We start from the raw sequence: 18419 nt of genomic DNA on the forward strand, positions 1-18419 counted from the left end.
AGAAAAAAAACACCACAGAAACACTCTAGGAGCAAAATCTGCTCTCAACTGAGGGACTGCCAAATCGTAACAGTCCTTTCTCCATGGAATGAGAACAAAAGGACGTTGCAGGAAAACAACCTTGTACTGTGCAGAACCTCACAGCTCCAAGAAACTGAAAGTCATTCCACCACTCCTCCACTATCTATCAAAAAAGGAAGAGTACTACAGGCATGCATGCAAATTGCTACCCCTGTGATTCTGGCATGGCAAAACGCACATACTGCATAGTGTTCCTGGCAGAAGAGACCTACAGCTGCAACCCTACATTCCTCAGAAGCATGGAGATAGGACTTAGAGCTGAATCAGAAAGGCATCCTGGACTTCCATTAGAAGACCACTATCTGCTCTCAGACACTGCTGCCATGACTCAAAATTGATGGCTGCACAGTAGCATGGGACAATTATATAGGAGTAGCTGGCAAGTGAGACACAACTGCAAAACACTCCGTGTACTGCGTGATCTGACTTAATTCCCCTGAATTAAAACACATAAAAATGGGACAGTTAAAATTTAGGACATGATATGAGACTGACAAGATATTGGAAATAAATTAAAATTAGATATTTATTTCGATCATATTTGGAAGTTAATAATTAGATAATTCTCATTTCTAGAAGCTTCTCTGTGTTCAGACTACTATCTAGAGCAGGATAGCTGTACAACTCACTCATTTTTCACAACTGTTTTCAGATGGCTTGAGAATTCCATAAAGAAGTGCGTTAAGACACTCATAGCCCTCCTCCATCACCCAAGGAGATGAGTTTATCTTAAAATTCTATTATTCACCATAAAAATTTCAGATGATGGTTTCCATTTTTAAAAAGGAAAACAAGACCTGTTTTGGAGGTCTCTATTTTCTCATTTTCTTCTTCTCTTTGACAAACCACTGATTTCTCACAAGTATGTAAGGAGTACATATATGATCCTCAGACCAAACTGTCCATTAACGATGTTAGAAGTTGACTGCATTATATATATACTTATATATATCACATTATGTACTGTCAAAATGTACTTCTTGGGATGACATATGTAAGCGCTTTTCAACAAACACGACTTGCTCACTGCTACTACTCAGAAATGTAAGGTAAGAATGTTGCATCTAGTTGAAAAATTAAGCATAAAGAATGACAGCAACATTTAGGAACCTAAACTGAAATTTAACTAGGACTGGACGCTTGCAAGGGAAAACATTTATGCAGAATTCCTTGTGCTGTATTTAACTTCATTTGGAGTATCAGGAAAGCAGCTTTTAATCTCTGTGGGATTACTCTGTGTTTTAGACAAAGATGCTCAATTAAATCAAAAGAATAAGAGAAGGCAGTTTATTTTCTTTTCTGTGCAGTAATTTGCATTTTGAACTCATTACAGCTGAATCAGTGCTACTCAGTAGTAGTTTCCACAATATTAGAGAGTGCTAAAAGGAAACCAGATGCAAAATTATTAAGAAAAAAAAGCATGATCTGACCCTAGTAATAATACGAATGCTTCCTCATATTATTTTAGCGTGACACATTCACATCACATAAAATACACAATGCTATATACCTATGTATGTGTGCACATTATGTACAGTTAGCTGTTTTTAAGAAAGATATTGTCACTGTCTAGAGACAAAGACCTCCTGTGTCAAAGCATATGTAAGACAGTGAAACTTGCTAGAATAATATAGAAAACTGCACCTGCAGCTCAAAAGGCCAACCGTATCCTGGGTTGCATCAAGAGAAGCAAAGCATAACCAGGAGGTAGAAGGAGGTGATTCTGGTCCTCTGCTCTCATGAGACCCCACCTGGAGTGCTGCATTCAGTTCTCGGGCCCCCAAAACAAGAAGGACATGGAGCTGTTGGAAAACATCCAGAGGAGGGCTGGAGCAACTCCCCTACAAGGACAGGCTGAGAGAGATGGGGCTCTTTAGACTGGAAAAGGCTCCAGGGGGAGCTTTATAGCAGCCTTCCGCTACTTGAAATGAGGCCTTCAGGAAAGCTGGGGAAGGACATCTCATAAGAGCATGTAGCAACACGTTGAGGGGAAGTGGCTTTAAGTTGAAAGAAGAATTTCTTCTTAGAAAGAAATTCCTTAATTCCTTACTTAGGAAGATGTGAGAGTGGTGAGACACTGGGACAGGTTGCCCAGTAACATTGTGGATGCCTCCTCCCTGAAAGCATTCAAGGCCAGGCTGGATGGGGCTTAGAGCAACCTGGTCTAGTGGAAGGCAGAGAGGTAGTGTAGCAGAGGAGTTGGAACCAGATGATCTTAAAGGTCTCTTCTAATGCAAACTATTCTATGATTCTATGAAAATTTAACTGTTTTTGACACTGAAACACAGTCGGGAAGCTTGTAGGGTTTACTGCTTAGATAAGATAGCAAGCTACTATTTAACTTGAGTAAAGATGCTCCGATTCTTTCCTAGATGACAACCAAATGCTCTTCACACAAAAGCCACTTCCTACAAGTTTTTATAGTAACTATAATACTTTGTTTATAATATCCAGGAAATGAAAAGTCTATGCACTTGTTTGATTTTCATTTGGGGACTGGCTAACCTAGTCCATTCAAATGACAATCTGCAACCACAAAATTAGGTCATTAATTATACGTGATTAAACATGAGCTTCTTGGAATGTAGATATTAGAAAAAAAATCCCCCTCCAGAAAATCAGAAAAGGCAGCAATGCCAATCCAGTACTGTTATGATATAATTGCATCCTCAATACATCCCAGTTTTCCTTACAGTTTTCTCTTATTATCAGTGTATAAACAGCCCTTTCAGTGATGCTCAGGATGAAAGCCAAAGATAGTCTGTTCACCTGTTCACCGAAATGGAAAAAATGAGAAACAGAGTACTTTAGAACGATTATATTTCTGGATGATAGACAAAACTAGTATAGAACTCTGGTCCTAATAAACATTTGCCAAAGCATTTTTCTGATTCAGAAGCACAGTGAAAAGTTTTTATTCTTTTTATCCTTGATAAGCATTTGTTCTTATAGGGAAAAAATTACCATTCTTACAATTAAAGGGAAAAGAGAGAGAGAATCAAGAAAGATCCTATTATCAGCTCCCACCACTCAGAGACTGTAAAGTGAAAGACTAGTGCTAACTAAATCATAACATTTTATCAACAATTTTACAGGGGTGTGTATGTGCTACAAGATTACCATCAATATCTCATCTGTGCCCTGTGGGTCACCAAGCAGTATTAATTTGATGAGGCACAAACAGATAATCACAGGTGTATTGAGTTAAGCCAGGGCACATGATACAAAGCTTATGCTGGCTTTGATCCAGCTGCAGGAGTACAGACCACATTTGAATCAGCACAAAGTTCAACTTGAGCAGTGTGGACACTTGAAATAGCTAATATAAGGTAAGCTGTCGTAAAATGTGCTCAAAAGTTTTGAATAAACTTGACCAGGAAGAATAATTAGGTCCTGGATGATTGTTTGGCATTACATACACAAAATGATGAGGAGCCCTCAGACCTGAAGCCTGAAAAGTCTGGGTCAGTGGAGATGGATGGGAAACTCTCTGAAGGACATTGGAAGGTTTTGAGTGACACTGGAGATTCTGAGAAGGACACATGAAAGGAGTATTGCAAAAATGAGCAAAATAACTAGTTTTCTTTCTTATACACAAAGATTTAAATCAGGAGGTAGCTTAATAAAGGCAACACTATTGTAAAACAGAATAGGAAGAGGAATCAAGCCCAGGCTGCATGACAGGAAGATCTGCAGATGATTAACACATCATATATTCCAAAGAAACATATTACACATAAATAAAAACCACTGTTTATCCATAACTAACAGTAATAGGTAACAAGCATAAACAGTAAAAATATTTTATGGAAATAGTTTAATCAATTCATTTCCTCATTCCTTAGTTTGCCTGTTTTCCTTATTTATTCTCTATAGTTGGTTAATAGGTAAGCTTCACTCATCCTTGACATGCAAAAATATTTCACCACAAAACTTCTGAAGAATGTTCAAGGAATACAGAAAAATATGATTAGTTTAATTTGAGTACACTGATTTTCATCTTAATTCATATTGCTGCCATACTTTTTGGAGACAGAGTCCAAAATGAAGTTTCTGTGTAAACACACAGTAATATTGATTGAAAAACAGTTTCTTTACCTTCTTTTCCAAGCCAAGAGTAGCAACTCACTAATTCTGTCAAGTAATTCACGTTATACAATGAAACTGCATCATCTAACCTTCATAATTGTAAACTATGCTTCCCGTGTATAACTGATAATACAATAAAAACATTCATCAGCAAAAAAAAACAAACACAGCCAATAGTCAAATGGAGGTGATTCTCCCCCTCTCCTCAGCTCTCAGAGTCAATCTGGAGTACAGCATACTGTTTTGTGTCCCCAGCACAAAAAAAAAAAAAGACAAACCAGTTAGAGTGGGTCTACAGAAGGCCACAAGGATCATAATAGGGCTGACGCACCTCTCCTGCCAGGAGATACTGAGAGAGTTGGGGAGGATGTGGAGAAGAGCAGGAAGGCTCTCAGAAGACATTATTGTGGCCTTTCATGTATATATAAAGGAGTCTTATAGGAAAGATGGAAGAGACTTTTTACCAGGACCTGTAGTGACAGGAGAAGGAGCAATAGCCTTTATTTGAGAGAGAGTACATTTAGACTGCATACAAGGAATGAAAGTAGCAAGACACTGACACAGGTTGCCTAGAGACATTGCAGAATCTCCATATCTGGATGCATTCAAAGCTAGGTTGCAGGAGGCTTTGAACAGCCTGATCTAGTGACAGATCTTCCTGTCCGTTGCAGGGAAGCTGGAACAGAATGATCTTTAAGGGTCCCTTGAATCTTGTAGGTGAGCCACATAAAATTCCATCAAAGTTATGATGAGTTTGAACAACTTTTATGTGGAAAACAATCTGCAAATCATCACAGTACAAGGAAATTACTAAACTACTACCCTTCTTAAAAAGCAAACAAAAACCACCTCTATGTTTTTAACCTAACCTTTGGATTTGATCTTAGCTGACAACTTACTCAATACTTACAGCTAGCAATGCTTTGTTAATAAGAAGTTTCCTTTAAAACTTCAGGCAGTGGACACTCTGAACAGTGAGGTATAAAGACCATTATTCTGAGTGGTATTGGCAATTCCCAGGTGTGTAACTGTTTGCAGATGCTTAATCTTCACAATCAAGAAAAATAATCTGGAGGAAATACACTGAACAGAATTATATGGTTACACTGTATTATGAGAAAATATTACATATGCACTGTGAAAGCTTTCCATGCTTTGAACCTTGTAGTTTCTTTACTATCAGAGCACGCTTTGGAAGTTAGCACTGGAAATGAATACAAGCTATTTGCCATTCATTGTATGAAGTAATCAACCGTGTACTTTCATAAACTCTACTGTGAGACAAAAAGAGACTGACAAAGCACAATTAAAAACAATGTCTCCCTTCAAGTGGAACCAGGGTAAAAATTATCCAGAACTGACCAGTGAAAACAATACCTTGCAGGTAATTAACTCAGCTGGTTTAAAGCAGACAGCAATGAGATCACCTATGGAACAATTTAACCATGGAATTTAATCGAATGAAAACATTGGTCTCTTAATGGCTAAACTAAGAATATATTATGAAACAGTCAGGTTCAGGAAAGTTCCAGGTGAAAATGAATACTGTAAAAAAGATTTTTCAATTAAAGACTTCTATAACATAGCATAATAAGCGGAATCAGTTTTATTTATAAGAGGAAAACTTCCCATTTATTAAAAAGCTATCTTGGAAGCTGTTTTGTCTTCCTATTTTGCATAAAATGTAGGAAGTTATCATTTAACTACTGCGTAAACCAGTAAATGTTTAACTGGATTAAAATATAAATGTTCTAGTTGTAAAGGGTAACTCCTTACTTGTTATAAGTAGATTATTCTGTCCTATGTCTTTTCTTTAAAGTATTCCCTATTTTCATATGTTCCTGCTTTTGTCAGTGTTAAGACTGTATACTGTATATGCTCTCCTACAAGAGATAACACACTGCTCTACGTCTTTGGTCTATTGATACCTGATAATTGATACTATTTCTGTGTGGTGTACATTACTCATATTAGCTTTAGTAAGTTTTTACCTACTAAACTTAGTCTGATCTTAATTTAATCTGTCTTTCTGAAAAAAAAAAAACACCACAGAGAATTGCAATGAAATCAGAGACAGCACCATTTATTTTCAGTCCCACTGGGAAAATACTCTTTGGATCTAAGCTAAAAGAACACAGATCATACATCTACGTCTGTATATGCATGAGAGCACATACTGTTGGCTTCTTTTTCAAATGAATTGTAAGTGGCACTATTGAAGGGGCAAACAAACAAACAAAAAATACTATTGTTAAAACTTCCTGATAGATTACGTATGATATGACTCTAGATAAAAATCTGTAGAGAAATACTTTGCCCATTAGGCAGTATTGAACTTAACTGAAAAATAAAGCTAACTTATTTCAGCAGTGGTTTTGGAAAACTTCTTGACTGATATCACCTGACAGCAATGAAGAATTATCATGTACTGATGAATCACCACAAAGACACTACAAAGCAGGATTAGGCAATCATGACCTGGATAAAACAATTTTGGAAAGAATTAATTTACTTTCGACTTCTGTAAAATCTGCACTAAATTAGAAGGGAAATATGTCTCCCTATTGAAGATCAGCCAACTAAGAAAACACCTCAGAAAAACAGTTCTCCAGATCCTGTAACAGTTTATCTCCCACAAAAGCTTCCTTCTTATACTTCAACCTTCACTAAAATGTTGTACATTATTTCTTCCTATCAGAAATACATACTTATCTTTTTTTCACTACATTCCTGAAATTCTTCCCCTAATTTTAATTTAATGATTCTCCCCGCAATGGGATATTTTCTGTTATCTCCACATCCTTAGTGTTTTAGAAAACGGTAGGTATGAGCTGTGCTGTCAGTAACCATGGCATGCACAGAACACTTCTGAAAAGACTTTTGAAGGAATGCATCATAGCAGCAACCCCCTATCCACAATGTATCTTTTGATTTCTTGCCACTATGTTCATCAGGCTATGCTTAGCATCCAAAACTGCCTCGCATGGAGACAGCCTTGTATGGATCACGAGTAAAGTCAGGAACAGAGGTAGTGCCCATCCTTCTTCCAGGTTCCAGGAGAAAAGATGATCCTTCCTCTCTTCTGCCACTGAGACATTGGGATGCTAGCTTCATCCAGCAGAGCACCAAGGGTAAGGGGACACACTCAGCTGATTTAGACTTCCTTAACTCCAGTGAATTATTTCAGCCTAGCTCTATGAAAGCCTGCTACCAGCTGCACAGAAGTCCTTACCAAAGGATGGCTCTTCCTAACTCTATCATGGGCCAGTTCTCACTCTTGGAACCATAACACATAAGTGCCATTTCATTCCATGATCCAACACATCTTTTCAGGAAAAAAAACAAACAAACAACAACAACAAAAAAAAAAAAACACACCAACCATTAAGTAACGGCTCTGTCAAAAATCAAAGTGCAATCCCATGCAAAGAATTCTTTCTAGATCTTTATGATGGCCTAAGTTGTTTAACCACTGCTTCTCAGGAAAGCAAGTGAGAATTCTCTTCAAGAGAATGAAACACAAGCAGGAGGGAAAAAAAAAAGTACCAACCAGCTGAACAGTGATACTAAATAAGAACAGGTGGCAAATGTTAGCATAGAAAGTAAGAACTGCAGAAACAGGCTCTTGGTGTACTCAAGTAGGAATGCAAGTGACTTGGAATAACATTCAGTTTGCTTTTGTTTCCTGGATTAAGTCAATTGTTCAAGGATAACTAAACCATACTTTTAAAAATTGCCTTGTCCCTGAGCAGTACAAAGAAGCAATTTTCTATCTGTTCTTGTATTAAAAACAGGATACTGTTTAATGTTGTTTCTCTTAAACAGTAATGAGACAACTTTATCCTACTTGTCAGTTTAACTAGGCAGAAATAACAAGCCCATATAACCTATGTATTCTAAGGAGCTTTGTACTCAGCTAATTAGTTTAACTATTGCTTTCACGGTTCATTTAAAAGTTTCACGCTTCATTAAATACCAATGCATTTTACCACCTCAGAAAAACCTGTAAGTAAAAATACAGTTGTCTTTTCAAGCAATAATCTTGCTAACTGATATATATATTTCAAGCATGTCTATCAGACATCATCAAAATCTGAATTTCTGCAATCGCAGTATCTCAAAGCATTATGCAAATATCTTTCCACACACAACAGGAAACTTTTCTTCCAGCTGAAAAAAGCACTTGGATAGAAAAAAAATACGTTTTTGATGCATGTCAATTGAATCATTTTAAAACTTAATACACTGACCTCTGGTTGTTACAGCTTCATGACAATCAATTCAAACATAATGTGGTTGTTATAATTTTTATTTTTTAAAGTCTGTAAGTTAGAAACTCAGAAAGGCATGTCAATAAAGCATAAAGAGATTATTCTCTATTATAAAAGTGTGCCTATATATTGGAATATACATTTTCTCAATTCAGAATATGTGAAATTATACTAAATTACTCCTTTAGAATTCACTTGCATGATTTCCATGACTGCTCTGGAAATTTCCTCTACTGTCTTGTTCTATGAAATGGATAATCAATAAAGGCATACAGCAATAATGAAATGACAGCAGTTGTGACATTTTAGATTTCTTAAAAGCTGAAATGTTATTACATTATGACACAAACAAAGTCTTTCATTTGTCCCTCCACACTTTCCCCTTCGAGTCCATGAGAGGCAAGTCCTGGGGGGGGGGGGGGGAAAAAAAAAAAAAAAAAAATAAATCACACCAACAGCCACAAATACTTAAAAATTGGTGTTGTCACTATATGCTTCCACTCTTCTCAAAGCCTTTAATACTCTTCTTCTAATTTTATTATTTAATTAACACAAGAAGTGGCAGAAAAATACGCAAATGTCTTGATGGAGACTGAACTCTTCTTTTATAAACTCACAATCCTAGTTGTACATCTCTCCTCCACACCTCTACAAAATGAAGTGATACTTATATTCACATTAGCTTGATGGAGAGAATGTGCTTTACAGGTAAGAGTAAAAATGCTTAAAACTGCTGATGTTATTTTTTTGAAGACTTAATCCTGTTGACTTGGGAAATTAAATACCCAAGTACAAAAGTCTTTATTTATAAACAAAATCTCATTATATAAGCTGCTTCAGTCATTTTTCAAACTCCCATCACACATAATTTCAGTTATTTTTCTTCATAGAATTTAATGCCTGTTTCCCTAGTATTCTGGTGTGATTTTCACTGAATATAGATTTGAAGTGTCTGGTGTCAATGTGAATAGTATATAAATATAGATAGATAGATATAAATCAGCACCTCTTACAGGCATCTATAGTTGTTTTTCACAATTGGAATCCCCACTCAGTTTTACTTTGTTGAACTTCATTTAACAACAACAAATAACTTTGCTTTTACGTAGTTGTGAGATAGACTGCAAGCTGAAGACACAAAATAAAGCCACTTCCATAACACTGCAGAAGACTAAACTATGTCAATGGAAAAGAGTCAATAACCAGAGAAATAGCTATAGCATTTTTTCTGATGTGACTAGATTCTCAAGCAACATTAAATAACCAAGTCTGCAAGCAGATGTGAATGAATATTGGCAGCCTGTGGTTGGCAGAATCTTCAATGCCTAGATGCGGATGGCCAGATGTCTACTCAGCTATTCTCTCACTCCCCTTCCTTAACAGCACAGGGCCAGAAAGCAGCATGGAAAAGAGATAACAGTTTAAAAAAGAAAGCATAAAGATATGCACACAAACAAAGCAAAAAAAAAAAGTAAATTTATTCGATACTGTACATCGGAAGGCAGATATCCAGCCACTTCCTGGGAAGGAAAACCTCAGTACCCATAGCAGCCACTCAGGAAGACAAATGCCACCATCGTGAATGCTCCTGCATCCTCCCTCATTTTCTCAGCTTTTACTGTTGAAAACGACAATATGTGGCATGAATACCCCTCTCACCAGTTTGGGCTGGTTGTCTGGCTCCTCTCAGCTTCTTGTCCATGCCTACACCATTTCTGGGGGGCAACAAATTGGAGAAGTAGCCTTGACACTGCAAGCGCTAATCAGAAAGATTTAAAACACTGGTATGTTATCAACACTGACTAGCCACACATACAAAACACAGCACTGTATGAGAATGCTATGAGGAAAGTTAACTCCATCCTGGCTAAGTCCTGTACACTGGAATAAACTGAAGAGATGTCAGAGGACTACTATGGGAGGGGCAAAAGCATGGGAAACCAGAGGAACAAGCTGGGGAGAGAAAGGACTGCCAAGAGAGTGTCTGGAGTTCAGATATCACTCCAGACTTCAAGTTTACCTGTGAATAAAAAAATTACTTGAGTCAATATTAAAAAAGGAATGCTTTCCCATAGTGATTTTATTTTAAAATGTGTGAGAAAAAAAGAACATTAAACATTGGAGAGGTATTAGAAATCCAATTATCTAACCAAATAACAGTCACAACATTCCTTAGGTTTTTCACATTGCATTTGAAGAAATACAAGTCATTAGTTTAGTAAGTAGGGATGCTGTACTACTCTCAGGAAACAGCAAGAACTATAAATGGAAGTACTTGAAAATAGTGATAGGACAAGATTTATTTTTTTTAAAGTGAAAGAGAGAAGACTTAGATTTGATGTTAGGAATAAATTCCTTACTCAGAGGGTAGTGAGGAACTCAAACAAGTTGCCCAAAGAAACTTTGGATGCTCCATTCCTGAAGGCTCTAAAGGCTAGGTTGGATGGGACCCTGGTCATCCTGATCTGGAGGATGGCAACCATGTCAAGGGCAGGGGGTTGGAACTGAATGGTCTACAATATCCCATCCAATCCAAGACATTCTCTGGTTCCATGATTCTGTATTTTTCTCTCTGAATAATACTTTAGAAGTAAATGTCTTTTAAAGCACCATTACTGAATGGTTTAATTTTTTTTTTTTTTAAACCAGCAGGTGCTTTAAAAAGGATATTTCTCCCTGATAAACCTCAGCAAGGTGGAATCCTTAGACTCAATCAACTGCAAACTGATCTAAGGGTTGCAGGCAGTCCACAGGAGATTCTGTTTCTTATGTATTTTCTTTCCAGGAATTATATGGACTAAATCGCTACTTCTTTCCCTTCCTTCATCAGGTGGATGTGTAAGAAGAGTTTCTTGCCCAAGATGCTCTGAAACAGAGTGACAGGAGTGACTCTCTGCAATAAGTCAAACATAGGGTGGGATGAAAATGTGTGAAATAAATTGCTCATTCCCCAGGAATGAGTAGGATCTCAACCACAATCTGTTGTTCTCTGGGCTGTTCCAGGAGCACTTCACCTTCACACCAAGAATATGGAGATAAGCTGTAAGGTGACAACCCATTCTAACCAATTTTCAAAGAGCCAAAAGCTAGGATAATAACTATCTCACGATACATGAATGGTGCAAGAGAAGTGTAAGCCAGAAAGCAAAAAAAAAAAACCAAAACCAAAAACACTTCAAACAACTGCTCAAAGACCCTGCAATGAATCATTGAATCATTAAGGTTGGAAAAGACCTCTGAGATCATTAAATTCAATCATCACCACCATGCCCACTAACCATGTCTCTCAGTGCCACATCTTCACTGTTCTTGAAGACTTCAAGGGATGGTGACTCCCCCACTTTTCTGAGCAGCCTGTTCCAGAGCCTCACCACTCTGAGTGGAAGTTTTTCCCTAACATACAACTTGAATCTCCCCCAGTACAACTCAAGGCCATTACCTGATGTCCTATCATTGTTACCTGGCAGAAGAGGCCAACCTCCACCTTGCTACATCCTCCTTCCTCAGGTCATTGTCAAGAGCAATGAAATGTCTCTTGAGCCTTCTCTTCATTAGACTAAACAATCCCTGTTTCCTGAGCTGCTCCTCACAAGACTTGCATTTCAGATCCTTTTCAGCTTCACTGTCCTTCTCTGGGCATGCTCCAGGGCTTCAATATCTTTCCTGTAGCAAGGGGCCTGTATTTCAGTTCTTGCTTTCAGTTTCGTGGTGGCCAAACTGATGCAGCAATATCTTAGGTTTATTATTTTTCTAAAGGCAACACAAGTCTCCTAAAACTATATGCAAGTTTAAGTCCTTTTGATATTCCCTTACAATTTCCCAAAAATAGGATGCATAAAAATGGTTTCACCATCTAGCTTTGTACAATTAAAAAATGCACAGTTAGAACAGTGACATGGTTAGGATGGTATTTTACAGGTTTATAGATAGAAAGATGATTGTAGTGGAAAGAGACAGTCAAAAATGAAACGTTCACCCATGTCCTAGGCTCACAGTAGAAAACTCCAAAAGGAGAGATCTGCAGAAAGAGACCCTTCTCCAGTGGCAGTCAGCCCTTAAATGGGATCTAGGAGAAGTGCAGCCAGGTTCCACTTTTTCCATTCACCCAGGTGAATTGCCTTCACCTGTGCTCCCATGGCTGACTCAGTCCTTGTTTCAGGTGATCAATCAGTGGTTCAGGCCATGACTCACCAGTTCCCATACAAGCTTGTAGCAGAATTTTGCCAGGTATGTATGCCAACTAGATATTCTTCCTTTTGGTAGCTCCTCCTGACTGTCCTTGGGATCAGAAAAGAAACCTAACATCTGAGACAGCCCTGTCTAACCTGCAAGGTAACTCCTTCTTAGTCTCCCAGGTGAACAGGCAGGAAGCATATATCCTGAGACTCTCAGCTTCAAATGGCTTAACAACAGTTAGAGATATTCCAAAGTCAAAAACATTGAAAAAAAAAAGCCAACGATGTCAACAAACAAAGTGGTTAGATCCTTTTACAATTTCTCCTATCAAAAGTTAGATGCTGAAATATGGAAATCCTCACATAGGACTCAAGCATCCAATTTAAAAGAATTATTTTAATGATCTGAGGGTAAAAATCTATTCAAATTGCTGAATTTGACAACTAATGAACTTACAGATTAGTATGAGATGAAGGAATTCGTGACAAAAGCAATCATGGGGAAAGAATCTGCTCATGATTATTTTTTTGTGTTTTGCAAAATTTTTGTTTTAAATCCAAAAGCCTATTGGTTCTTTCTGGTTTAACAGTGTTACACATTCTCTTAATCTTAAAATGAATCAAGAGTTCATTTTTCTCAGACTAGAACCACCCAAAACAGGTAAAAGAAGAATTGTAGAAGGAAAATTTTAAAGTGATTTTTCATTCATTTTCAGTGATTCCACATCCAATACTTTATGTACAGCATTACAAAAGCAGGCTAACTCAGAAAGTATTTCTACTCAAGAATTTGAGTGTATTTTTCCTGTACTGTCAGAGATCTCTCAATTCTATTTATAAATCAACACTGTGAAATAAAATGTAATTGCTGAAAATATTTGTTGGAAAGAATTTCAGATCACATTTAGTATACTGTTTACTGCAGTAAAACATTAGGTTATAAAATACCCTATTCCTAAAAGCATGTACACATTTTCATATACAACTTTTTCTCCATAGTTCTGCTGAGTTACTCACTGCACATGGAAGACATTAGAGCAAAGCTCTCTATGCATACAATGGCACTTGATATTTATCAGCATTTCAAACCATAGAACCATCTATAAGAAGTCTCCATATACATTTTCTTCTTGCTGTCAAACTCAGAGTGACTGGTGAGGTACCAGGAAGACCCTGCTTGTCCTCTCCCCAAAACATCAGCCATGCTATCTGAAACACTAGGATCACCTGGTATGAGAGGTGTATCTTACACCTCTCAACAGGAGATGTAAGAAAGGGAACTTAAGAAGGAACTTGACATGGAGAGCCACATATGTGAGCTGATGGAGTCTGGACACACTAAGGACATGTAGCCATGCAGCACACTACACACCTGCAGGGACTGACTCACTGTGGACCAAATGGTCTCCTTAGCAAACTTATGCTGACAAAAGTGTTTTTTTAATGTAGTTCTAGTTCTTGCAAGCTAACATCAACATTGTTCCGCCAATTCTCTAGAGCAAGAAAGTATATGCAACAAACCATCAACAGACAATGGAAAACAAAAGGAACTCTGGAAAAAAAAAAAACGACAAAAAAGTCTTAGAGATGCAGAATTGCTCATGGGGAATTTATTCCTAATTTATGTGAATTATGTGAAAACTCAAAATCTTTGTATGGTAGTTAACAATCAACTTACCAAGACACATTTAAAAACCACAAATAGCTTTACACAGCTTTGTATGGTGCCAATAATAGCAAAACAGTCTACAGTATTTGTATATTTAACTATATCCAAACAAATTATGTAACCAGGTAATCTTTGTACAGTGCTCTAGAGTATAAAAATATTTCTTTTTACAAGGGTTGCTGTACAATCAATGAATATACAGATGGTAGAGTGTATCCAGGAGCTTGGCTGATGTAATTATTATATTGGAGTAGGAAAAGAAAGACACTCACCCTATCCTGGGCTCACAAAATAGACCCTGGTAGAGCAGATCTCCAGAAGAGATCCTTCCCCACTGGGGATCAGCTCCTATATAAGTCTAGGAGAGGTGGAGCCAGGCTCCACCCCTTCCTGCAGCATAGGTGAATTGCCTTCACCTGTGCTAACATGGCTGACTCATTAATCAGGTGATTAATCAGAGGTTTAGGCCGTGATTCAGCAGTCCCATACAGTTGCTCATGTTCCTCAACATTAGAAGAATGAAATCTGAGTGTCTTAGCTGCTCCCTCTACTGCAGATCTGCAAGAACCTAGCTCAAGGTGATCGCTGGAGTCTATAATTTTGTATCTACAAAAACTCAATCAGTCCAGCACCTACTTAGAGCAGTTCTCAGTGGCACCTGAAAATAAACTTATTTCATATCTATACTGCTGTCCCTGCCTCTGTGTGTAAAGTGAAATTTCCAAAAGTGTTGATAAAGTTTCATTTCATTTCCTTACTCTTCTCCCAGACCTCAGGATCATTCTGAGTGATAGAACTGCTGAGTGTCTCTGGAAATGCCATTAAAAAACATGTGTGTAAGCAGCAAATTCAAACTCACTGTCGTGTGTTTTTAAGCTTCATTTTCTTGAGAAGCTTTTGTGAAAACACAAGAAACAACAGAAATTCAATAATTTTTAGATGCGTTACGCTCCCTTCCACTGTAAGTGGTAAGTAATTTCTTTTAATGCTGAATTGGTTTTGCTTTTTACAACCAATATTTACAAGGAATAAACCAAGTAAACGTGTTGTCTTTTCTTTTTTTCCCTCTTAAGGCAGAGGTTCTACACTGAGTTCTATTGCTTTTTTGCCTCCTAAGATAGTGTCATCCTTGTCTTCTGGTATCTACAGATACTTTGGAATGTAGTAAGCTGGGTCTGTGCATTTTGTTCCCACTGGTCTTCCTTGCCCTCTAATGTACAAGGCTGTAAGACTATGAAAATTTGCATTTCAAAGCAATAATGATAAGATGCAACATATAGTACTAGACTAACAAATCTATATCGTTTTCAGTGTCAAACCAATGAAAAACAAACAGTGCAGCAAAACTGGTCATTGGTATTTGGTCTAGAGAAAGCCAGAGAAGCACAGATAGTACAGAAAACAAAGTAATACAAAACTGCAATCTGTGAGCCCTGAGGCACAATCCCTCACTCTCTCCCTGAAGAAGAGCATTTCTGCAAAACTGCTCAAGTAATCCAAATGTCATTTACAGTCTTGGTCCCTAGTAATCCCCCTTGCTGGTAGCAGGGCAATCAGCAGCATATTCTCTTTGTCCAGTTGGTAGAATTATTTTGCAGTTGAGTAAACTCAAGGCACATATACCTCATTCTCCTTCCCTCTACATGAGCCTCTTCATACACCACCAGCTCTGATATTCAAATGAATTTCAACCAGTCTGGGTCTTATTAGAAGTAAACGTTAAAGTAATAAAAGATACTGCATGGATAAACAAACAAACATTATCTTCTTGTGCAAGAAAAGGACTTCAATTAGACAACACACATTGTTGTTACATCTGCACTGTATCTGTGTCTTTCCATAGTCTTTGGTCTTATTAGAAGTAAACGGTAAAGTAATAAAAGACACTGCATGGAAAAACAAGCAAACAAACATTATCTTCTTGTGCAAGAAAAAGACTTCAATTAGACAACACACATTGTTGTTACATCTGCACTGTGTCTTTCTGTAGTCTTTGGTCTTATTAGAAGTAAATGGTAAAGTAATAAAAGACACTGCATGGAAAAAGAAGCAAACAAACATTATCTTCTTGTGCAAGAAAAGGACTTCAATTAGACAACACACATTGTTGTTACATCTGCCCTGTATTTGTGTCTTTCTGTAGCTGTATGTAAAGTTTGTATTTTTAACATCAGAATAATCCTGCTTTTTGTGAGTGCTGTCACAGTAGTCCTTCATCATTTATCTAAAGAAACTGCAGACTGAGGGAGGATTTGAATAATGGTTTTAAAAGTCCAAAAAACAAAGGTAGCAGTGACAGAGAAATACCATAGTACAGTGAGGATAGGAGAAGATAGACTGGAAGGAAAAAAAAACAAACAAAAAACAACCATGATTGGGAGATTTAAAACTGCCCTCTGTCTCATTTGATTTCACTGCATCTGTTAAGAGCCACTTCGCCAGAAAAGCTTATGATTTATACAGCCAGCTGTGGGAAGCAATGAGCACTAGTCTGCATCTTTACAGAGTCGTTCTGCCTGCCACAGGCACTGACTCTGAGGTGACACAGCTCACTCTTGCCTGGAATTCACCCTGCACACATAACAACAAACAAAGAGTCACGTTCTCAGAGTTTGAATGGGACTCAGCAACATCTGGAAAATGTTTATTAACACATACAGTCCAGGTATATTTCAGACAAAAAGAAATATACTGAAGGCACTAGGCAGATGACTGAGAGGTATGGCCATAGGCACAGTACAACTATTACAGAATTTCTGTAATTTTCAGCCAACAGCAGCAGATCGAGAAAGATAAAGCATTAGCAATGACAATGAGTATCTTGAAGAGGAATAGATACTAAGAAAACAATTCAACTGGGAAACCATGGCATAATGTGGTACTGCAACGCAAAACAAAAACAAAAACAAAAAACCATCACCAACAAAAAAACCTAACAAAATAGCTGTGTTTTTTCACTTCTTTGATTTTATCACCCACGCAGAGGATTAGATACACTTTCTGTGTATCTAACTTAAACAAGTTTGATTCACTTGTACTTAGGAATGAATTAGGTTTGTGTCTTGTGTTTTGAATTTGTGTTGAATAACTATGTCCACATACATTTAAGATCTGTGCATACACGGCACATAATAATAATATGTCCTCTGTGCAGAAGAGGCATAGCTCTGCTGAAGCGTTACCAAGCATCACAGAAATGATCCAAGGGATAGAACACCTCTCCTATGAGGAAAGAGCTGGGGCTGTTCAGCCTGAAGAAGAGAAGGCCCCGGGGTGAACTGATAGCAGCCTTTCATTATCAAAAGGGGAGCAGGGGAGCTGCAGAAAAAAATAGGGAAAGATTCTTCGGCAGGGACCCTGTGGTGATAGGACGCAGGGAAATAGTTTCAAGCTTAAAGAGTATTGATTTATGTTAGGTATAAGGAAGAAATATTTCTTCCTTATATTGTGTTGAGGCACTAGAACAGGTTGCTCAGACATGTGGTGGATGCTTCCTCACTGGAAAATTTCAAGGTCAGGCTGGACTAAGCTTTGAGCAGCCTGATTGAGTTGTGGATTCACTCCCCTGTGTTTATTGCAGGGGAGCTGGACTAGAAGACCTTTAAAGGGCTGTTCCAACTCTGAGGAGTCTACGATTCTATGATAATACTATAAAAAATAAGAATATTGATCAGAAAAGTGGACGTGAAAGGTTATTAGGAAAATATAACTCTAAATCCTACCACAGTGCATTAGGAGAGCAATTAATTTTCCTTAATGAAGTGACTGAAATATTGGATTGCATCTTTTCTAAAAAATCATTTAAGTACAAATGACTGAAAAAAAAACAACGATGATCTTTTTTTTCAACAACTCAATATTTATGAAATGTTTGCAGTTGCCAGTCTTCAACACCTCAGTATTTCACTTTTGAAGAGATTGTTTTTCCTGTTCTAACGCAATTAGAGGCTTCTAGAACTTTAGAGAGAAGACATGAAAATAATCTTCCTATCAGCTCTTTTTCTCTTATCCTTTAAAGCTACTCTTGTTCTTTAGTAAGTGACTCCTCTTTGGCAGCTTATACACAGACTCAATTAACTTTCTTTTAATATTATATACACCACAGTAATTCCAAAAGTATCCTATGAAGAATAT

General features: G+C 37.5%; 1 protein-coding gene across 12 annotated transcripts in view; it reads right to left on the bottom strand.

Annotated features, from left to right (window-relative positions):
- The window catches only part of GLIS3 (GLIS family zinc finger 3), a 159740-nt gene that overhangs the window by 117427 nt on the left and 23894 nt on the right, over positions 1-18419 (bottom strand). The window contains exon 1 of one of the 12 annotated variants that reach the window (XM_085212626.1): positions 14558-14580. The exons of the other annotated variants lie outside the window; for them this stretch is intronic. The gene's annotated coding sequence lies outside the window, so the exon portion shown is untranslated. Of the gene's footprint in view, positions 1-14557; positions 14581-18419 lie in introns of those variants that run through there. 12 annotated transcript variants of the gene reach the window in all.

The sequence above is a fragment of the Meleagris gallopavo genome, chromosome Z, assembly GCF_905368555.1.
Source record: "Meleagris gallopavo chromosome Z, MGAL_WU_HG_1.1, whole genome shotgun sequence".
NCBI lineage: Eukaryota > Metazoa > Chordata > Aves > Galliformes > Phasianidae > Meleagris > Meleagris gallopavo.